This window comes from Ambystoma mexicanum, chromosome 1q, assembly GCF_040938575.1.
Source record: "Ambystoma mexicanum isolate Mex_15411 chromosome 1q, UKY_AmexF1_1, whole genome shotgun sequence".
NCBI lineage: Eukaryota > Metazoa > Chordata > Amphibia > Caudata > Ambystomatidae > Ambystoma > Ambystoma mexicanum.
In genome coordinates, this window is record NC_090922.1 from 457,320,452 (window position 1) to 457,344,030 (window position 23,579).

At 48.0% G+C, this 23,579-nt stretch overlaps 1 protein-coding gene across 6 annotated transcripts in view; it reads left to right on the forward strand.

The window, feature by feature from the left end:
* Nucleotides 1-23,579, forward strand: part of LOC138528623 (serine/threonine-protein phosphatase 2A 65 kDa regulatory subunit A alpha isoform) — a 1,423,294-nt gene that overhangs the window by 1,100,443 nt on the left and 299,272 nt on the right. The gene's annotated exons all lie outside the window — the stretch shown is intronic.

Consider the following 23,579-nt stretch of genomic DNA (forward strand, 5'->3'; position numbering starts at 1 on the left):
CAATTACCAGATAACAACAAACATATCATATTAAACAGAGGATTTTTGTTGCAACTTCTTAAATGTGTTCCTTCCCTCAGGAAAGTCGAAACCAAGGATTTAGCGAGGGTGGAACCATTCCATCAAGGGAAATTAGCGAGTGCTTACCTCCATGTCCACACAAATTGGGCAAAAATCAGACTAGCAGAGGCAGCCGAACATCTCTTAAAGCTGGGATTCGACTTGTTCGAACTAGAAGAAGGTGCGCCTTCTTCTAGGTGGCGTGAATTATCCGAACAGTCGGAACCAAAAACATCTCCACATCTCGAAAAAGCGAATATTAAACCGAAGTCTTCTAAAAGAGACCTGGAGGACAGAGGTCCGGAGCGACAGGTTCACTCTCTTGGAAAAATCTACGCGGATCAAACAGCAGAAACTCAGCAGACAAACTGCCACGATACTGGAAGCCAGCAACCCTGGGGAGAAGCTACAAGAGAGGAAGCGGTTTATAAAGACCCGTTGGAAATAGGAAGACGCCCTTGCGGCCCTATGGCCACAATTCAACGGACAATAACCCAATCCGTGGGTAAGGAAGGCTCCGATACGAAGGACACTTCAAAACAAGCTCTACCGACGCAATCTTGGGCATGGCTACCCAAGGTTCTCACACAACATAAGATTCAATAGCAATCCGCCAGCCACATCTGCATACCCCTTTCCATACAACAGACACAGGGCAAAGAAGTTCTCTCCCTGGGGTCATGGAACACGCGCGGTTTTCAACATCTAACGAACAAAGGGGACGTAGATTTGGGATGTTTGGACATAATCTGCTTACAAGAGACTTGGACGATCGAACGTCCATCAATCGATGGCTTCGACTTGGCCCATGCGCCAGCAACCAAAGGTCCCCTTGGGCGCCCTTCCTCAGGCCTTGTTACGGCAATCCGGTGTGGCTCAGGACTACAATATTTAAAAACCTTACATTCATCCACTCACTTGCTGGCCACAGAAGTCAGCTGGACGACTAGCAAAAAGGACGGGGGCAACTTCAAACCACAGCCCCTAATTATCATAAACATCTACTGGAATCCCGCAGCCTTGAGCGACGTCTCCTTCATTGCCTTGTCCAGAGAGATCATTAATGAAGTCCTGGTGAACAATCCGGAAGCACTGTTGATCATCTGTGGAGACTTAAATGCTACTTGGGTGCCGCTTGAAGTAGTGGAGCATCCCCCTTTCTTTTCATCCCTCAGAAATAAACGAGGGGACAAATGGTTATCTCTGATGTCAGCGTATGACCTGCTGAATGCAGGTGACCTTTTCTCTAGACAAGGGAGGCCCTTTACTTGGGAAAGAGGAAATTTGCACGCGGACATTGACCACATCTTCATTAGTAGACACCTGTCCACCCTTACAACTTCATTCGAAGTATTAAAAACCAAGGAGAGTGATCATAATTTGTTGGTCTTAAAGTGGAAGACAAACCCAACTCATAGTTTGGTTATGCCCGCTCCAGTTGAGGCGAACAGTCAACAAACACGTCTAAAACTACCAGCAGCCGCTATTTCTGCAATAAAGCTTCAATATGAGAACATAGGCAAAGAACAAAAGGAACAGGATTTTCCGCGACTGCCAGACTACCAACCACTTCTGTTACCGTATAGGTCCCACCTCAAGGGTCAGGGACGACAAAACAAAGTCATCTCACACGCGTACAGTAAAGAACTGGTCTTGAAAAGGCGTCAATTAAGACAAGCAAAAAGAAGGTTGAAAGCATTCCCTACGCTAGAAAACCAGGCAAGCTTTACGCAAGTGCAGAAAACCTATAGAACGTGGATTAAACAACAACGGTGTAACCTTTACCAAAAAGACGCGGAAGCCATGTTAAAATTGGTTAGTGGTCATCATCCAAGACAATTTTGGGCTCTAATTAGATCTACGACCCTGCCTTTTAGCGAACCACTAACAAACCCAATTGGTGAAACTGTCTGGATAAAATTCTACTCAAACCTATTTCAGGCCCCCATATACTTGGGGCCTCCACTGGAAAACACAAACTTGGAACCGTGGGTTGATCTGAGCAACGAAGAAGACATTTTTAAAACACTTCGCAGGCTTAAACCATCCAGAGCCCCCGGTCCGGACGGTGTTACAAACTTGGACCTAAAACAATTTCCAACAGAATGGTCTGCATTAATCAGTGACATCTTCAAACGATGTAAAAAGGCCAGACAAATCCCGCTCTCATGGACAACTTCAATAGTCGTCCCTATTTTCAAAAAGGGGCTAAAAGACGATCCCAAGAACTATCGCCCTATAGCTCTTTTGGACACGATTGGGAAGGTCTTTGGTTCTTTACTACTTCAGCATTTTCATCGATGGTTTGACGATACGGATTGCATAGACCCATTTCAAACGGGTTTTACCAAGAAAAATGGCACATCCACAAATATCATGTTTCTCAGTGCGCTAAAAAGTAAGATGCTAGCAGGTGCTCCAAGAGTGTTCCTGGCTTTTATCGATTTGGCGCAAGCCTTTGATCAAGTAAATCGAGCAAACTTGTGGAGGAAACTGACGCAGTGGAATTGTCCAGCAGAAATACTCCAACCAATTCAGGCATTACACACGAACACCAAGCTCCGCGTCAGGTTAAATCAAGCAGGCTTGTTATCATCAGAAATTCTGGTTGGCAGAGGAGTAAAGCAGGGATGTCCACTTGCTCCCGCACTTTTCATTGCGTACCTCAGTGACTTCAAAGATGCAGAGAAATTAATTCGCTCCTTCCCGCCGTCACTGGGAGACCAAAAAACTACAAGGCTACTTTATGCAGACGATCTAATCCTAATGGATTTAACTCCAATCGGTCTGCAACGTCAGCTTAATAACCTAGCTGCTTACGTGAGTGAGAACAACTTAACCATCAATGTTGCAAAGACCAAAATCCTGACGATGGAAAAATTCAAACGGAGACAAGAAAAATTGTCCTGGTACTTGGAAGGCAAGGCGCTTGAGAAAGTGTCAACCATAAAATACTTAGGAGTCACCTTGGACAGTTCAAGAACAAACGTAGCACTCCAGACATGTCTGACAGATAAGGCAAAGAAACTGGCAGCACAGGCGCGAGCACTAGATAGAAAGTATGGGCGCTTTTCTTTGCTTCCAGCGATTAAATTTTACCGTACAAAGGTAGTTCCTTCAATCACCTATGCAGCGGACGCTCTCCCTCATGTGCCTTCCCATTTATGGCTGAAATTGGAGGGTTATTTCTGGCGCACGGTTCTGGGGCTGCCAAAATCCACATCGGCACCCTTTAATCAGAAGGGAATTAGGTCTACTTTCACTGCAAGGATCTGTGGAGATTAAATCTATGATGCTCTACAGGAAAATGCTGTTACCCGATTGCCCTCGCGTGTTAGCGATGATCCATGCTGAGGTCAAAAAGACGCGATGCTTGGAGCTCAAATCTTGGGAAACAGCAAGAAAAGCAAAACTATCGGAACTTCATTTTTCGGAACGAGAGCTGGTGCGAAATCCCTTAAAAATAAAAAACAAAATGGCAGAGTGTGACTGGATAAAGACACTGGACTTTGCGGAAAAAGCGAAATCAGTCCAACATCTCCCGCCCTATAACAGCAAATTAAACACGGTCCCCAACTACCTGAGCAGGTTTCCCAACAAAGCTGCCAGAAACCTGTTTCTGAGAGTACGTTTAAATCTACTCCAGACAAATGAGATTCTGAAACGTAGAGGACTGAGTGATTCAGATACATGTTGTTTCTGTAAAGATAGCTCAAAAGTCGAAACCATTCGGCACTTCTCAACTGTCCAGGTACCCAAGAAATCGGTGAAAAGTATCTCCAACAACATCTTCAGGAATCCTACACCAGAGAGGAAGAATTCTGGTGGGGTCGCTTAATGAGCGGAGAACGAAATACCTGGACAATTGCGACCACTCAAATCTTAAAGTCCATTTTGTCTCGATGAACTTTTTTGTTAGAGTCTTCTATTTTGATTGAAAAAAAAAAAAAAATTTTCTCCATCTCTACTTTTCTACTGATTCTTCAACTATGTTTTGTAAAAATCATTAATTTGATTAAAACAACGAAATAAATAAATAAATAATACCATTGTGTAACCTTGCATCCCCATACATCTGATATGAAGTGAATGCACCCGTTAGTGTTGTATCTTGGTACCCTGGGGAAATTCCCATTCAGATTTAAAATACTTGAGTGCAAGAAAGATGACATCTCACCAGTCATCCAGAATTCAGTGCTCTCAGTCTGAAATTGCAGAAGGAATATCTGTTTGTTTATATATAACCAAGAAACTGCCTAAAGTCAGAATTATGATCGTAAGCCATAAAATTTGAAATCCGTTTTGTGAACGTATAGCTGTTCAAATTCATGTCTTCAGTTCTTACCATAAAAGTAGATGCAGATATTGCATGTCTTTCAACCTAAATATAAATTAGAAAAATCTATGTGAAGTTCCTGTCCCGCGATTGTGATTTGAAAAGATATAAATGTAGACTGATAGCCATTCTCCTAATAGTCGCGGCAAGCATAGTCAAACTACATGCTTGTGCAGAAGTTTATCTGAGCTTACCTACGTCCATGGATTAAATCGCATTGAAACCGCACATGTGGCAAGCAAAGCGCGTGTAGCAAGGAACGCACGTCCAAGACAGGCTATATAAATACTGAAAAAGGAGTATGTGCGCATGACGTGGCGCGCAACCCATCCTGATACTTGCCACTTCACACACGTGCATGCCAGAGACAAAGTCCTCATGTCTCTGCATGCGCGTGATAGACTTGAGAAAGTGTTTGTAAATACTGCATATTGAAAATTAAACTGATGCATGCGATCATAGTATTAGTAGGATGTTCAGCCAATTCGATTTTGTGGCTGTGTATAAGTGGCATGTGAAAAAATGGTAAAAAGCAGACATATATTTTAAACTACAAATTTTATTACAGTTACTGGAACGTTATATCTCTGTATATTGGATTGAAATAAATAAAAATACAATGATGAGCATTCATAGGAGTCCGTATTGGATGAATAAGTGTTATTCAAACCCTGCTGTCTGCTTAGAGGGGCAGTAGCAAATTAATGAGAAGAATGGTTTGAGTCTCACAAATTGTCATAAATCAATAGAATATGCAGGCGTAAGTCGTAATTCTAATGCCTATAAGCAATTTTCCTCTTGCCAGATTGAAATAATATATTAGTCATTTGATTGGTTTGAAATCTAGCCAAGTGGCCAAGTTTGCCCATATATAAAAGTGGCTGCCAAAAAACGATGGCACGCTCTATGGGCACCAAATTACCCAAGTGAATGTACCAGATGCAATAAGTATGATGTACATTAGACAAGTGAATACATTGTGTGACCAAATATTGGAATGAATTATAACAAAACACATTTGAATATTTTCTCCATGGTCAAAGTCAGCCACAAAGTAAACTAAGTGTACAATCTTGTAATAATTTACTGTGTTGAGTAATAACATCTTCAATCAGTGAATAGATTATGATGAGATCCATCCACTGTTTGAGTCGATTATAAAAATACGTACATCTCATGGTCGGTATTAAGACCGTCTTTCATACAGCCAATAGCATATACATTTTGCTTCCATTTGTCTTAATCTAAGTTGAATGTTGCCACCTTTTTTCCCTTCTTAGCTCTCATAAATCCTATAAAGCGTAAATCGGCTTTATCTCCAAATTGGTGTGTAAGTTGCCAGTGTACTGCAAGCAGAAGTTTAGGATCTTGACTGTTCAAACTGGCAAAGTGCTCCCTAATTCTGACACAAAGTTGTCTAATCGTGCTACCAACATATATTTGACCACATATACAAATGTTTGCATATACAACAAAGGTGGTACGGCAATTGATGAATTCTTTGGTGGGGATTTTAAGCCCATTAGGGTACATAAATTCTGTGCTATCCTTATGTGCATACCCAAACATTGAGCAGTTTCCACATTTTTGGAACCCTATGATTGGTCTGAGCCATGAGATTTCTTTCCCTTGTTTATCGCGGAGTGGTTCCAAATATGAGGGACTCACTCTGTTCCTGATGGTCTGCGCTTTCGTGAACACAAATTTGGTTGTGTCAGCAATAAAGGGACGTAAATCCTTGTCTAAAAGTAAAATGTTCCAGTGTCTTTGAACAAGTTTGTATAGACAATGTGCGTCCTGTGAGTATTTAGTTATGTTGTCAGTAGTCTTGACATGCTCTTTGTTTTATTTGAAGGAAACCATGCTGTCCTATCCACCATTTTGTATTTGAACATGGTACTTTTGATGTTGTCACTTGAGTATTCTCTTTGGCTGAATTTATCCGCCAAAAGATCACATTCGTTAGCAAAGCCTTGATCATTACTAGTTACGGCGGTCCCTAAAAAAAATTGATATGTTGTGTATGGTTGACTTCTGATGGCAACTCATGGCATGTAAAGTTGAGTTGACTTCAGTGGGTTAGCTGTAAGTCTTGGTGTTGATATTGCCATCTGATATATGTTAAGATCTAGAAAATCAATTTGTCTAGCATCACAATGTCCTGTGAAGGCTATACCAAAAGCATTGACACACGTAACAAAGCCCTCAAAATCCTCCACTGTACCAGACCAAATCATCAACACATCATCTATAAAGCGTTTCCAAAGAATGATATGATGTGAAAATTCCATGTTGTTGATACTATGAGTCTCTTCAAATTGGGCCATAAACAAGTTAGCCAATGAAGGCGCATATTTAGCCCCCATGGCTACCCCCTTGGTCTGTGTGTAGTAAATACCATCCAATAGAAAAACATTGTTGAGGGGAGAATCTGAGAAACATTTTCAACATTTCAATATGTGAACGATATGATGCTAATTCATTGCAATAGGTGTAATCTACTGTAGCAATTGCAAGTTCATGATTAATGCTAGTGTAAAGTGCTGTTATGTCTAGTGAGGCCAACAAGGCCAACAAAACCTTCTCATGCCATTGAACACTTGATAGGATCTGTAAACCATGTGTAGTGTCCCTGATGTAAGATCACATCTTGAGTACATGATCTTTGAAAGCATAGTGCAAGTATTATGAGATTGACTTGTTTCAATGTTCTTTGGGTGCCTCTTTTGTTTCTTCGGATCTGGTCTAAAAAACCCTTGCCTGGGGTAATATTGGCTTCTGAGCTATTGGCACCTTCCTCTTCAGATTCAGGGTCTGAGCTGCCCGTGCTAGTGTTTGGAGTGTTACCTCAAGATTTGGAAGTGATCTCATCATATATTGTAATGTTGAAAATGTTTCTCAGATTCACCTTCAACAATAATGCTTTTCTATTCAATTGTATTTACTACGCACAGACCAAGGGGGTGGCCATGGGTTGATGATTTGGTCTGGTACAGTGGAGGATTTTGATGGCTTTGCTACGTGTATCAATGACAATGCTTTTGGTATAGCCTTCACAGGACATTGTGATGCTAGACAAATTGATTTTCTAGATCTTAACATACATATATCAGTTGGCAATATCAACACCAAGAGTTAACGCAAACCCACTGAAGTCTATTCAACTTTACAAGCATGAGTTGCCATCGGAAGTCAACCATACACAACATACCGGATGGGGAATTTTTTAGGGCCCGCCGTAACTGTAGTAATAATCGAGACTTTGCTAACGAATGTGATCTTTTGGCTGATAGATTCAGCCAAAGAGGATACTCAAGTGACGACATCAAAGTACCTGTGGGATGTTTTAACACGCTAGGCTCTGCCCTGCGACGTCCCTATGTGCTGGTGGCAGCAGGATCAGCAAAATGGCTGCAAAAGCCCTATGCGCGCCAAAACCTATGAAAAATTGTGCTTTGAAACCGGAAAAGATGACTGCCAAATCTACTTTGCCTGTTGTCAGTGGTGAAATGGAGACCTCACTGCTGAAACATGTTACTGGGCTGCCCACCAATTAAAAATGAACACTGCAGGAAAGGCAGTGCTTTATTGCAAGAAACCCAGAAATTGCTCTTAAATCCCTTTTGCTTGGTTGCTGAAAATATAAAATAATGGTCCAAAACATCAGAAAACATCCTATATCTTTGCTGGATGTTACCCGCCACTTCATTTAAGGAATCAGTATGAACCCACAATGTCAGGAAAAGTGGATTCTATCATCAAAATATCCACAGTAAAAAGTGTGCTTGCATGTGGAAATCTGTAAAATAAGGGCGCAGTACCAGCGGCCGCCTGCAACTGTTTCAAAATCCTGCATTTAAACTGCAAAGTTGCACCATTAAGATCTAATGTCTTAAATCTAAGTGACCTTGGGGGTCATTCCGAGGTTGGAGGTAAGGAATTACCGGCACCGGTAAGGGTGCCGATGCCGGTAATCCCTTACCTCTGTATTCCGAGGTCCCTTTGCGGGTCCTTCCTTACCTCCTGCTTTTAGCAGGAGTAAAGTACGAGACCCGCAAAGGTACTTCAGAGGTAATTACGGTACCGTAATTTACGGTGCCGTAATTACCTCCTTGCCAATTCCCATTGAGCCCTATCGGGCAGAAATGGGAATGGGGAAGGGCAAAAGGTGAATAGGGAATTATCGGTCCCTCCAACCCTGGAATGGACCGATAATTACTCCATTCACCATGCCGGATTTGGGACGGTTTCGGAGGCAACCATGGAGCTAATTACTCCATAGTTAGCTCCAAACACAGAATGAGGCCGCTTGTCATTAAGAGGAACATAGGTTGTAACTATTTAATCTCCATGATTTAGAGACTGGAATCAGAGTTCTAGCTGCTTGATTAAAAATTGCAAGTTTTATTTTAAATTATGAAAATATAATTTGACAGTGAATTTAGCTGAAACTCAGAGTCCTCAACCCAGTTCCCCCCCAGCTTTCCCCAACAAAAGGCATCTCTCCTGCTTCTCACCAAAGGCCAGGAACTCACATTCAGGTGTTGATTAAGAGGGGAGGAGATTTGGGCTGCTGCTCCTGGAGGAGACAATGAACCTTCCTTGGCTGGAAGAATATGCAGATTGTAGGTGTCAACAGTGGCCTCTGCCAGCGGAAGAAGGCAGGGATTGTTCTTGAGCTACAAGAAACCTTTGGAGGCGGGGATAGACATTATTGTTGATTCTCAATGCACAGAAAGCATATCTTTGGAAAAGATTGACAAAGGACGTGTAAATTTGTCAAAATTGTAAAAATACAGTATTGTCAATGTGATATTTTTTTTGTCCACTTTTTTAAAGGACCCAGAACTCTGTGCGATGTTCTGAGAAGGCGAAGTGAAAATTCTGGTTTTGTAGCAATTGTATTCATGTCAGAAGCATGAAACTTCATACGATTATGCCCATATACAATGCGCACATATGTATAAAATTGTGGACAAATCAGATGTTGTGTCCCGGATAAAAAGTGTGAAAAATTGTCAAATCCATACCCAAGACCTCGCAGCTACGCGGCTTGGAAGAATATTTGCTCCACAAAATTTGTGATCTATGTATGTTATTGGTATAAAGATTGTACACATGTAAAGATGTATTATATCAAAAATAGTTTTTATGTGCAAAAAGCAAAGGGGAGGTTTTCCCTGACTCATAAACTACATCATCATGATGACACGCTGTTTTCTCCCCCAATCAAGGGAGAGAGCAGACTTTAGCCAATGGACTACCTAGGGGGTGCGCCTAGGATACTTCAGGTCACCCACCCCTTTATGAAACACATAAATAGAGACAGCTTAGGACCTAGAAAAACGCACTGATCCACCCACCATCTCGAGATTGGCAGAGCACTTTGAAGGAGATACATCCATACTCCTTGTTCCAGACTCCAAAAACTTTGCAAGCAGAAAGGCTCAGAGCATAGCTGAACCACTTTCAGCTGGGCCTAACTTCCAGAACCCATCCCTAAACTTAAAGGGGAAACCAAGAGGCAGCCAGGCTGTGCTGTAACTGCTTGCCTGCCAAAGAATCCTCTTCATAATCAGAAGGGCAGATTAAACCCTGTCCAGCCGTGCTGTGCAGTGCAGACCAGAGAGCCATTGCAGATCCAGTCCAGTCCTGCCGTGCGGTGTCCAGAGGGCCTTGCTGATCGCTGACCCGTCCAGTCCGGTGTGCCCAGCAGTCCGTCCCAGAAATCTTTGACCAGATCCCAGACGGTTCCATTCAAAACATTGGTAGTGAATATCCATAGTATAGGATTGTCACTAGCCTATGTACTGTCCATAGTCATCCCTATTCAAATCAAATCTATCTCATATCCAGAACTGTATTAGAAATCCATTTTGTTTTACCTGAACTCTCTCTCTTATCCTATAGTTCTTCTGTAATAATATTGTTAAAATCATATTTGTGCTGATATATTGCATCTGAAGAAAGGCAAGCGTCTCGGCGGGCAAAAACTTGATCAGTGACGTCCTGATCTGGTGGCTGCGCTGTCGTGTAGTTTGTATCTTCATGGTCAATCTCTAGTGTAAAGAACCGTGTTTGTATTTTAAAAAGCGCATCCTTGTTTTACATTTTGCCTCTTTTTAAAAAAACGACCTCCCCGAAAACGTTCATAACTTCTTCATACTTTATGCTAGAAACGAAATTTAAGTGTCTACTTGAAGCCAACATCCTAGGCTTTGTGAAGAACCCATCTCTTCTTATCATTTTCCCACAATCGTGCTTACCGCACGCGGAAAGGTTTGCAGCAAATTTTTCGTTTGGCCAAAATCTATAACGTGTCAAAAAGTTTTTCATTGCACCCGACCTCAAAATTACATTTTCTACTTGCTTCTTGCTCTCCAATCATTGCTAGTGTTTGTCTGAACCCATACAAAGCAGTTCCCATTAGAATTTCAACAATTTTAGTGATTTAGACCATTTTTAGTGTTTTTACCTAATCCATTCAAGCCGACTTTAAAACCATTTTTGACAAGTTTGCAATCATTCCTGTTTTTCTCTGTGTTTGCTGGGGGAAATTGGGATTGATATATATGCTTGAGTTCTGCATTCCTGAAACCTGTTCTCTCTCTTTATATCTCTTTATATTGCATATTGGGGGATTGAGAAGTGTGCAGGGGGAAATAGTAATCACATTGCCATTTGATTTGAACATACCCAAAGTATTATTTCTGTGCTGCATTATTTTTCCCCATCATTACTCCCTGTGATTAAAGTGATTTAGTGTCACATTACCCCATTGGTGATTATTGTATAACCATTAAAAATAGTGTGATTGATATATATATATATATATATATTGTGAAATCTAAATAAATATTTTTAACTTTGCAAACCAGCCTGCTTCCTGGTTCAGTGTGACCGGGAGGGATTCCAAGAGGGGGACGTGATATAAGTGGTACATCGTTCAGAAATAAAAGAATTTATAGACACAAATAATTAAGGGTTTCAGCTGTGCATCACACGCTAGGCATTGACTTAGGTGAAGTGCCGGGTTGAAATCACTTACGTACCATGTTCAAATGCAAAATGGTGGATAGGACTACAACATTGCTTCCTTCAAATAAAACAAAGGAGCATGTCAAGACTACTGACATCATAACTAAATACTCACAGGGCGCACATTATCTATACAAACGTGTTCAAAGACACTGGAACATTTTACTTTTAGACAAGGATTTACGCCCCTTTATTGCTGACAAGCCCAAAATTGTGTTCACGAAAGCGCAGACCATCAGGGACAGAGTGCGCCCCTCATATTTGGAGCCAGTCGGCGATAAACAAGGGCAAGAAATCTCATGGCTCAGACCAATCATAGGGTTCCACAATTGTGGAAACTGCTCTGTGTAGGCATGCACATAAGGATAGCACATAATTTATGGACCCTAATGGGCTTAACATCCCCATCAAAGAATTCATCAATTGGCTTACCACTTGTGTTGTATATGCAATCATTTGTATATGTGATAAAATATACGTTGGTAGCACGATTAGATAACTTTGTATCAGAATTAGGGAGCACTTTGCCAGTTTGAATAGTCAAGATCCTAAACTTCTGCTTGCAGTACACTGGCAAGTTATACACCAATTTGGAGATTAAGCCGATTTACGCTTCATAGGATTGATGAGAGCTAAGAAGGGGAAAAGGGGTGGCCACATTCAACTTAGATTAAGCCAAATGGAAGCAAAATGTATATGCTATTTGCGCTGTACGAAAGTCGATCTCAATACCGATCATGAGATGTACGTTTTTTTTAATGATCAAATCAAACAGTGGATGGATCTTATCATAATCTATTCACTGATTGAAGATGATATTACTCAACACAGTAAATTATTACAAGATTGTACACTTAGTTTACTTTGTGGCTGACTGTGACCATAGAGGAAATAGTCTAATGTATTTTGTTATTAATTCCAATATTTGGTCACACAATGTATTTACTTGGGCAATTTGGTGCCCATAGAGCACGGCCATCGTTTTTTTGGCATCCTCTTTCATATATGGGCAAACTTGGCCACTTAGCTAGATTTCAAACTAATCAAATGGCTCATATATTATTTCAATCTGACAAGAGATACATTGCTTATAGGCATTAGAATTGCCACTTATGCCCATATATTCTATCGATTTATGACAATTTGCAAGACTTAAATCATTCTTCTTATTAATTTGCCACTGCCCCTCTAAGCAGACAGCAGTGTTTGAATCACTCATTCATCCAATCCGGACTCATATGATTAATCAAAATTATATTTTAATTTCTTTCAATCCAAAATACAGAGATATAATGTTACAGTAACTGTAATACAATCTGTAGTTTAAAATATGTAATGTCTACTGTTTACCATTTTCTCACATGCCACTTTAACGCAGCCACAAAATCATATTGGCTGAACATCCTACTAATAATACAATCGCATGTATCAGTTTCATTTTCAATCTGCAGTGTTTACAAACACTTTCTCAATACTCCTACGTTCCGTCCCCTTTCCTCCATACTTGTGGGACATCACTCCGTCCTGTGGAACGGGACCGGAGCACTTTGTAAAAAGCATCCACATTTTTTTCAAAAATGTGTCCCTCCTCTCTTTCTTGCGCGGGGCCCGGCACGCGGCCTTAACCCTGCCCACCTTGGCTCTGCCCCGCGCTTCGCCCATCAGTCCTTTTCTCCGCTCGATCGGGGCCGGACGCACTTGCATCCTTGGAAGATTTTCTTCCCTTTTTTCCTCTCTGGCTCTCGCTAGCGTTTGTTTACTAGCATGTCCATGTCTTTCAAATTAGACTTTCCAGATTGTTCATCGTGTCACCATCGCTTTGCGAGGGCGAATCCCCAGCCTCTTTGTTTAGAGTGTTTGGGTCCGGAACACCGCTGGGACTCCTGTTTTTACTGTGACTCCCTTTCGGTCCGGGCACTTTAACGTCGGTTGGAGCGGTGGGAGGAGGTGTTCCGACAAACTCCTCCTTCGCATTTTCAGGCGTTCATCGATGAGAAGAAAAAACGCCTGGTAAGTTCTTTACTTTTCAGAGCACCCCGACCGGGGGATACCTTCCCGGGTTCCTCTCGGTCCGGGAGGGGCGTTGATCGCTCTGTTACCGGGGTTCGCCCTGAGGTGCCCATTGGGCCTAATAATTCTACCAGAGTTTTCTCCGAGGGTCTCCTTAAGGGGCCTGTGAACAGCGGAGTACGCTCCGAGGCCCCTCCTGTGGGGGCTATTTGTAGACCCAGTTCTACTGAGTCGTGGGGTACCGGAGTTCGCTCTGAGGCCTCTCTGTTGGCTTCTCTCAAAAACAAAACCGGGGTGCGCCCCCAGGCCTTGGCTGGGCTTGTAGTTACCGAACGGATGTTCGAGGCCCGCGCAGAAAAGGCTTTTACCGGGCCTGGGTCCGAGGTCCCTCGTACAGAGGCTAAAGCTACCAACAGTTCTGAGAGGCCGGTCAAGGCTTTGTCGGTGAAAGCGCACCGTTCCCGCTCTTGTGGTGACACCAGATCTGTTGAGGGGGCAAAGAAGCAAGTTCTTCTTTTACCGGCAGTGCTGAGGTCCTTCCTTCGAAGGCTCAGTTGGCGGTTGGTATGTCACAAAAACATTCCAGGCCTCATAGTACCGGCTCGGCCGAGGTTCCTTATGTTAAGACTAAGATTAAGACACCTGATCCATCGACGGGGACCCCTGCCTCACTTCCTCACGTGCCGCAGTTCCGCTCAGATGAGGACAAAATCGCGCCCGTTCCCGCCACAACCACGGCAGCCATTTTAGGTGCTACCCCTACAACTACGCCATCGGCTTCTGGTGTAGGGCTCAGTCTCTTGGGTGAACCTAAGGTCCCTTGTGCGCATCCTTACCGGCCGGTTTATGATTGGAACACCCGGATGCATCTTCCTCACAATGTTTCGTTGCCCGCGGGGGCGGCTCCTTTGATTTATGTGGATACGTCGGTGGAGGGGCCGGTGTGGCACCCTTCCCCGTTACGTCCCTGGATTTGTCCACCTCATGAGAGGCCTCCTCAGGTCCCGAAACAATCTCCTGAGGATGCCTTTTTCGGTAAATTTCAAGCGCTTATGCGCACCGACCCCATGAGGGAATATTTAAAAGGGATTTTCAAGGAGATATGTCCACTGGCGCCTCCGCTCCACCTGTTCCTCCGGTGGTTCCGCCGGCACCTCCCTTGCCCGTGGTGCCCCCCCCCCCGCTCTCCCGCGTTTGCCTCCATTGTCCCCAGTGGACAAGGCAGTGCCTGACACGGCTCAGCGGGATCCTGACCTGTCAGATGACCCTCAAGGAGATCAGGACAACGAGGACCTTCCCCGCTCTATCGGAGCCTTTCATGACCGGGTACTGGACATGATGAGTTTCTTAGATGTTCCGGTGCCCGAGGCACCCGCTCCGCAGGAGGGCGTGCTTTCTGGGGCGTTCACCCTGTCTCCTTTGGAGCGTAGTGGCCTGTTCCTGCAGAAGGACGTTCTGGCCGAGGTCCGAAGAGTCTGGGAAAAGCCACACTCGGGACTTTTTGTCGATAAAAAGATTGACGCAAGGTACAGGCTGCATTCTTCGGAAGAGGTGGCCCTGTCGTCTTGTCCGCCTCCCTCCTCCACAGTGGTCGCTGCGGCCACTTTGCAGTCCAGGCCTGCAGCATCCTCTTCCACGGCGGCTACTCAGGTTCTGGGAAAGGAGGACAAACTCCTCGACTCCCTCAGGAGGAAAATCTTCACCAACTCGGCCTTGCAGCTCAGGCAGGCCAATGCCAAATTGATATTGGCGGGAGCTAACATGCGGATGTGGAAAGGTCTGTCGGAGTTTGAGGAGCACATCCCGGTCGAGAAGCTGGAAGATTTCAAAGGAGGCCTTTCCGATGCCAGGGTCTTGGCCCAGGATCTCATCATGTAGACACCTCGGCTCGGGGCCTGATGCTTGGGGTTGATACCTCACGGCAGGCGTGGCTGCATGCCACTAAATTTTCTAAGGAAGTGCAAGACAAGGTGTTGGACCTTCCATTCGATGGTAAGGAGCTTTTTCATTCTGATGTAGAGCTCACCAAAACCAAGGATAGCACTCAGACGGCTAAATCATTGTCTGTTCTGGTTAAAGCTCCTTTCAAATCCCAGAGACCGTTGTCGCAAAGTCGACCTTCCTCTGGTTTTAGGGGCTTCCTCGACTGCAAATCTTGCAGAGTGGATACTCCTGCGGGGAATAACCACCGTAGACAACAGCGTACGCATTTTTTCTCCCGCTCCTCAGCCTCCTCATCAGGTTCAGGTGGCACTGCCACCAATAAGCCTGCCAAATGAGGTTTTCCGCGCTCGCACGAGACCCCGGTGGGAGGACGCATTGCATCTCATTGGGAGGCGTGGCAGACCATCACAGAAGACAGATGGGTCTTGTCAGTCGCTCGAACGGGCTTCCGCTTACCTTTACCGCCTACCCCACCCCTCAGCCCTCCTTTTCAGCTGTCGGGCTCACCCTCCCTCAAGGCCGAGGTTCAGAAACTTCTGGACTTCAGAGCTTTGGAACCCGTTCCCGTTGGGGAGCGAGGGGAGGGCTTCTACTCCCGGCTTTTTACAGTGGCCAAACCCAACCAGGCTGGCCTGCGCACCATCCTAGACCTTTCCCAGTTCAATCTTTTCCTACCCCAAGAGAAATTCAAGATGATCACGCCCGGCCAGATTCGCTCCTCTTTGCAGATGGGCGATTGGCTCAGCGTGGTGGATCTTCAGGATGCGTACATGCATATCCTCATTTGGAATCCGCACAGGAGATAACTCTGCTTCTCTTTGGGAGAGGAGCACTTCCAGTTTCGGGTGCTTCCTTTTGGCCTCAGCTCATCGCCGCGTGTCTTCACGAAGATGATGTCGGTGATTCCGTCCTATCTTTGTCTCCAGGGTATCCATGTGTATCCTTTTTTTGACGACTGGCTCTTACGCAGCCCTTGTCCGTTGGCAGCAGCGGGCAACCTCTAGTCTCTCCTTCAGCTCCTGTTCCATCTTGGGCTGTCGGTGAACTGGCGGAAATCCTCCATGACAGTCTCAGAGGACCTGATCTTCCTGGGTTTTCGTTGGAACACGATCGACTGCAGAGTGTATCTGACCGGGGACAGAATGGCGGATCTGTTGGCCACGTGTCAGATGTTTGCGCAGTCGGAGAGCATGTCGGCCTGGTGGTTCCAGAGGCTTCTGGGCCTCATGGCCTCGTGTGTACTGGCTCTTCCTCTTGCTCGTCTCAAAATGAGACAGACCCAGATGGCTCTTCGGAATTCATGGCGTCAGGCAGTGGATCCGGATTCCATGCGGATAATGATTCCAGATTCCACGAGAGTGGACCTGGATTGGTGGTCATCTCTCAGCAATCTGTCTGGGGGTGTGGGGTTTCAGGACCTGGTCCCCACAGTGACGATCACGATGGACTCCTCCCTCCTCGGATGTGGTGCGACATTAGATCTTCTTCAGGTCTCGGACCTCTGGTCGCCTCAGGACAGGCTCCTGCACATAAATCATTTGGAGCTTCTGGCGATCTTCCTAGCGCTCAGGGCGTTCAGACCGCTCATTGTCAACAAGGTGGTCCGCATAAGAACGGACAATGTGGTATCAATGTATTACATAAACAAGCAAGGGGGAATGAAGTCTTCCCCCCCTCGTGGACCTGTCCATCCAGATTTGGGAGTCGGCCGTGCTTCATGGTGTCTGGCTGCTTGCAGTGCACATCCCGGGCCAGCTGAATGTCACAGCGGATGCCCTTAGCTGGCGGCCAGTGGTCAGCTACGAGTGGGAGGTGAAGGCGGAGGTCCTATCATGGATTTTCTTGCGTTGGGGCACACCGGAGGTGGACCTTTTTCGCCACGGCGGTGAACAAGAAACTTCCTCAGTATGCCTCCAGAGGGGGGCTGGGCGCCTCCTCTCTGGGGGATGCTCTCGAGATTCCATGGCACAACATGAGAGCTTATGCCTTTCCGCCTCTGCCTCTAGTTCACCGTGCAATTTGGAAGTTGAAAAACTCTGTGAACTGTTCCCTTCTACTGATAGCCCCATGGTGGCCGGCCAGGTTTTGGTTCTCAGAACTTCAACACCTGTCGGTGTCTCTGCCGATCAGGTTACCAGTAACTCCTGATCTTCTTCACCAGGGGGAACAACAGATGTGGCACCCCTCCCCACAGTCGCTCAGCTTGGCGGCATTGGTGCCTGAGTTCAAATCTTTAGAGCATCTGAGTTTGTCTGCTGATAACATGCGCATTATCCAAGCAGCCAGGAAACCCTCGACCAGATCTCAATACAGGAGTAAATGGGTCAGGTTCTGTCATTGGTGTTTGGAGAAGAAGTTGGATCCAGGGGTGGCCATGATTGACACTGTGCTGTCCTTCGTGTCCTCCCTAGCAGAGTCAGTGGTTCTTGTTCTGTCATGCAGGACTTATCTCTCAGCGGTTTCCGCTTACCTTTCTACAGACCTTTGTTCTTATTCTCTAACCCAGTGGTGAAGAGGCATTTTGCTGGCTTGACACGCCTCTACCCTCCGGTTCGTAATCCGCACCCGCCATGGGACCTAAATGTAGTCCTGACGGCGCTGTGCCATAAACCCTTTGAACCAATGGCTACGGTAGACCTCAAGTACTTGTCTTGGAAAGTGTCCTTTCTGGTCGCCGTTATATCAGCAAGGAGAGTGAGTGAGCTCCAGGCATTGTCGGTGGAGCACGCTTTCTTGGTCTTCCACAAGGACAAGGTAGTCCTTCGGACAAACCCGGCTTTCCTACCGAAGGTAGTGACCGAATTCCATCTGAATCAGTCGATCTCCATTCCGGGCTTTTTTACGAACCCGGCCTCCGAGGCTGAAAGAGTTCTACACTGTCTTGATGTCCGAAGAGCTCTTAAATTCTACCTGGACAGGACTTCCAAGCTTAGGAGTTCTTCTCAACTTTTTGTGACCTTCGGTAACCCTCAGGGCAAGCAGGCGTCTAAGGCAACTATTTCCAAAGGTATCCATCACCCCTGGTGCGGGGCAAGGCAGCCGCAGTTGCTTTTCAGAAATATGTTCCCTGGGAGTCCATTGCTAGGGCAGCTACTTGGGCCTCCCCATCTGCTTTCTGTAAACATTACTGTCTCGACATGAGCTCTAGAGCTGACGCTCAGTTTGGTTAGGCTGTGCTGCAGAACCTGTTTCAGTAAAGGGTATTTCCATCCACCCATAGTTCCTGTAAGGAGTGCTTGGGAATCTCCCACAAGTATGGAGGAAAGGGGACGGGACGTAGGAGTATTACCAGGTTACTCACTGTAGTGACCACCTTACTGCTAGTCCATAGTCGGTTTATTCGAGCCTCAAGCTCCACCGTTTCTACTTCCGACAACAGGTATCCATTTCGGAATTCTTCTACACCCCTCAAGGGTGAAGTTTTCATTGAGTTTACACTTCTTGGAGGATTCCGGAAGATCTGCGGCCTACCTCAACGGACATGGCCCAGGACAAGGGAAGCTCGACGCCCGGATCCAAGCTGTTCGGGTGCTGCCCTGGATGCGGATTGCAGAACGTTCCCGCCTCGCCGCCTGGCTGGAGAAGGGCACGGCAGGTGGGAAGGGGAAGAAAAAGTCTGAGCGGGCTTCTAAGTCCTGTGAGGGCGCCCCGGCGACGGGGGCCCAACAGAAGGCCAAGCACCGCGAGTCTGCGGGCAACGCAAGCGCCGAAAGGTCTGGATCTTCGGCTGCCAGGCAGGGCGCTACTTCCCCGGCACGTTCGACCACGAGCCAGCGCTCTGGTTCGGGGAAGAGGAAGTCAGAGAACCCGGGTAAGCCGCTGGAGTGGACCCTGTCGATCTCGAAGGGGGAGCGAGGTGCTGACCCTCCCCCCAAGGCGAAGGCCCAGGACGCACCTAAGGTGGTGAGGGCTTTGATCCATCCGGCAAAGGCCTCTGTCGAAGTGGTCGCTGTGACCCTGGCAAAGCCGGCTGAGACTACGCCAGTGGAAACGGCCTCTGGGCCCAGAGTATCCCTGCCGCCGCGGAGGGAGTCCTCTTTCCAGCCCATCGTTAAGACCCCCGTGAAGCCCCCGGCGGAAAAAGAGGGGGGGCGGTGGCCATTACAGACTCGGAATCGGCCTCTGAGGAGGAGCTGGTGGAAACCGAGAAGGGCCTCAACGAGAGGTTCATAGGCCTCAACGAGAGGTTCGGGAAGGGTCGATCCCAGGGGACGGTCCACGCTGACGTGATCGAAGATGGCGACGTAGAGGGCCCAGTGGAACGGCCATCCCGTCCGTTGCAGCCATTACCCGAGCCCCAGGATAGCTCAGCGGCCATTTTGTTGGCAATCCAATCCTTATGTACTGAGATAAGGACGAGATTACCACGGACCCCGACGGAGGATCCAGAACCGGGCCCGTCAGGAAGCCCGCTGAACAAGCGGAGGAGAGTCCACCCCGCTCCGCCCTTCGTGCCTGCGAGACGTGTGGACCCCTCATCCTCGCCGGACCCTAGAGAGGATACGGCAACGGACACAACGGTGGGGACAGACGATGACTGCGGCGATGACACAGTGGACATCCCGTCATCCACCCCACCCCCCCCCGCGGGCTTACCCATCCGACGAAAATTGGCTCTTTCCACGCCATGATAACCAGGGCATCCAAGCTCTTCCAGCTCTGCCCTGAAGAACAAAAAAAGGAAGGTTTTCTGTACCAACGAAGAGAGGCCAAGAGGAAGACGGCCCTCGCGGTGCCTTTGCGCGATGACAACTGGAACAAGGGGTTTGCTGTCCTCGAGAACCTTTCCACGGCACCTGCCAAGAGGGACAGGTACGAGAAGAAGTACCAAGTCCCCGATGCCGCCCCCTTGTGCCTCAGGGCCCAGCCCACGCCGGACTCTGTCGTCTCGGCAGCGGCTAAGAAGAAGGCAGCGGGTGCGGCGGCTTCAACTTCCACTTTGCCGCCGGACAGCGAGGGCAAGAAGTTGGACTCCATGGGACGACGAGTCATCTCTTCGGCGGCAACGACGATTAAGGCGGCCAATGCCTTAGCGATCCTGGCCCGCTACGACAGGGACCTCTGGTTCAAGATAGCTCCCCTGCTAGACTTCCTACCTGACAAGAGGGCGGAGGCACTAGAAATTCTGCAGGAAGGCGACATGGCGTCGGATCACGCCATAACGGTGGCAACGGACATTGCCGATACCGGATTTCGCCAACTGGGCAACAGAGTTTGCCTCCGACGACGAGGATGGCTCAAGGCGACACTTTCGTCAGGACGTCCAGACCAGAGTGTTGGACATGCTGTTCGACGGCAACAACCTCTTTGGTAAGGCGGTGGACGAGTCTCTACAGGCCATCAAGACCGACTCGGAGATGGCCCGGGTCTTAGGGGTGCTTCAACAGCGACGGCCCTTTCGGAGCTCCGGAGGCAGACAGGGTGCCTCCAAAGGTTCCAGCGGTGGCTCCTCCACTTACCGCCAGGCGGCCCGCTGCTCTTCCCAGGAGGCCTACAGAGGTCGCAGCAAGCAAGGGGGATCCCGCCGTCGTCGCCAAGGAGGCCAAGGCGGCAAGGCCGCCTCCAAGCAAGACTGACCCGGCCGTGTTTTCAGGCCCCCACCAAAGCACCCCGGTGGAAGGCCGGCTGACGAAGTTCGTCAGCGTGTGGGAGTCCATCTCCACCGACCGTTAGGTGTTGGACACCCTGGCCAATGGGCACTCGCTGGAATTTCAAAAGAAGTGCCCTCGCATTCCTCCCGTGGCCAGGAAGGAAAATCACGTCCCTCAACTGCTGTTGGAGGTAAGGGCGATGCTCAAGAAAGGTGCCATCGAGCTCGTCCCCAGAAGGCTCCAGAGTGTACTCAAGGTACTTCCTCATCAGGAAGAAGACAGGCGGTTGGCGCCCCATCCTGGACCTGCGTCGCTTAAACAAGTATATCAAGGCGCAGAAATTCAGGATGGTCACCCTCCAGCACGTGCTGGGACAGCTGGAGGAAGGCGACTTCCTGTCGTCGCTGGACCTGGAGGATGCTTACTTCCACATCCCTATTCTAAAAAGGCACAGGAAGTTCCTCAGGTTCGTGGTTCAGGGACGCCCCTACCAATTCAGAGCCCTACCGTTCGGATTAAAGTCGGCACCCAGGGTTTTCACCAAGTGCCTGGCACCAGTGGCGGCGCGGCTGCGCCTGCATGGGATCCACCTTTACCCCTACCTGGACGACTGGCTAATCCGGGCAAGGACAAGGGAACTCGCCGTCGAACACACGGCGAGGACCGTCCAGTTGCTCACGGAGCTGGGGTTCGCCATTAACTACCCCAAATCCCACCTAGTTCCATCGCAGATAGCACTGTTTCTGGGAGCGAAGCTCGATACAGTGGGGCAATTGGCCTCCCCTTCAGAGGAGAGGACCAAAACCATCCTGGGCAAGGTGCGGCGCCTGCTAGCCATGGACGTGGCCAGGGTGAGGTCCATCAAGTCCCTCCTCGGGATGATGTCCTCATGCATCTATCTTGTACCCCTTTGCAGACTTCGGATGCGTCCGCTACATGAGTTCCTTGACGCCCGCTGGCTCTCGCGAGGGGCTGTTTCGAGGACAGGATCCCTCTCGACAAGGAGTTCCGTCGGGCGATCTTATGGTGGGGCATCCATGCTCACCTCACCACAAGCATGGAATTTCAAATCCTGGCGTTTCAGGAGACGGTGACGACGGACGCCTCTCTGGAGGGTTAGGGGGCCCACACCAGAGACCTCCACACAAGAGGCCTTTGGCTCCCGGAGGAGAGGTCTCTCCACATCAACATTCTGGAGCTCCGAGCAGTGTTCTGGGCTCTCAAGTCGTTCCTTCTGTCCCTCAAGGGCAAAGTGGTGAGGATCTTCGTCGACAACACCACCACGATGTTCTATATACGGAAGCAAGGAGGCACCAGATCCCCAGCCCTATCCCAGGAGGCCCAGGATCTGTGGCACTGGGCCGTCGCCCAGGGGATGTTTCTGGTTCCCTTCCACCTGGCAGGAATAAAAATCACCATTGCCAACTCACTCAGCAGGGAGCTGCGCTCATGCCACGAGTGGGAACTGCGCCAGGATCAAGTGGATCGACACTTCCAACGATGGGGCAAACCCCAGATCGACCTGTTCGCGACGGCGATGAACTCCAGTGCCAGAGGTTCACCAGCAGGTTCCCACAGCCGAGGAGCATGGGCGATGCTTTCTCGTTCCCTTGGGACGGCCTGTTTCTATACGTGTTCCCTCGATTGCCGTTGCTGCTCCGCCTCATCAACCAGCTCAAGAAGTCCAGGGGCAGGATGATCCTTGTCGCACCGGCGTGGCCGAGGCAGATCTGGTTCCCGGACCTTCTGGACTTGTCAACGTCCCCGCCAGTCAGGCTGCCGGCGGACACGGATCTTCTCTCCAGAGAATGAGGCGCCATTCTCCATCACGACCCACAGTTGCTGAACTTGCAGGCCTGGCTCCTGCAGCACTAGAGTTTGGAGGGTACGATATCCCGGCTGATTGCAGAGAGGTTCTTGCAAAGGCCAGCGTGTCCTCAACTCTCAAGTGTTGCGGTCATAAATGGAAGAGGTTCTCTGTCTGGTGCCGTGCACAGAAGATTAACCCTCTGCGGATTACGGCCCCTCAAGTGCTGCCATACCTACTGTCGCTGTCGCTGGCCAAAGCTGGACTGGCTCACGCCTCCATAAAAATACATCTGGCTGCCGTCTCCCGATATACCAGGACGTTCCTGTCTGGTGTGCCCCTGCTGGACATCTGCAGGGCTGCTACTTGGAGGTTGACGCACACCTTAACAAGATTCTACTGCGTTGATCGGGACTCCAGGGAGGAGTCCAGGGACGGCCAAGCAGTGCTGCGCAACCTGTTCGCTTAAGGTGAGCCTGGTGAGGAGGTAAGAGATGCTTAATGTTGACTTGTTGTATTGCTTAATGTTGAGCCTGTTGCCACCTCCTGTGGTTGTGCATGTGTATACTGCTATGTATTCTTTTATTCATGAGCATGTGAATCCATGCCAGACAACATGCTGGAGAAGGAACAAGTTACTTACCTGTAACTGTTGTTCTCCGGCATGGGTCTGGCATGGATTCACATGCGAACCCTCTCACCTACCCCTCTGCGGCTCTTCACTTGGCCATACTGCCACTTGGCGTGCTACCCAATCTGAGGATGGCTGCCAGAGGTGGGGCTTAGGGAAAGG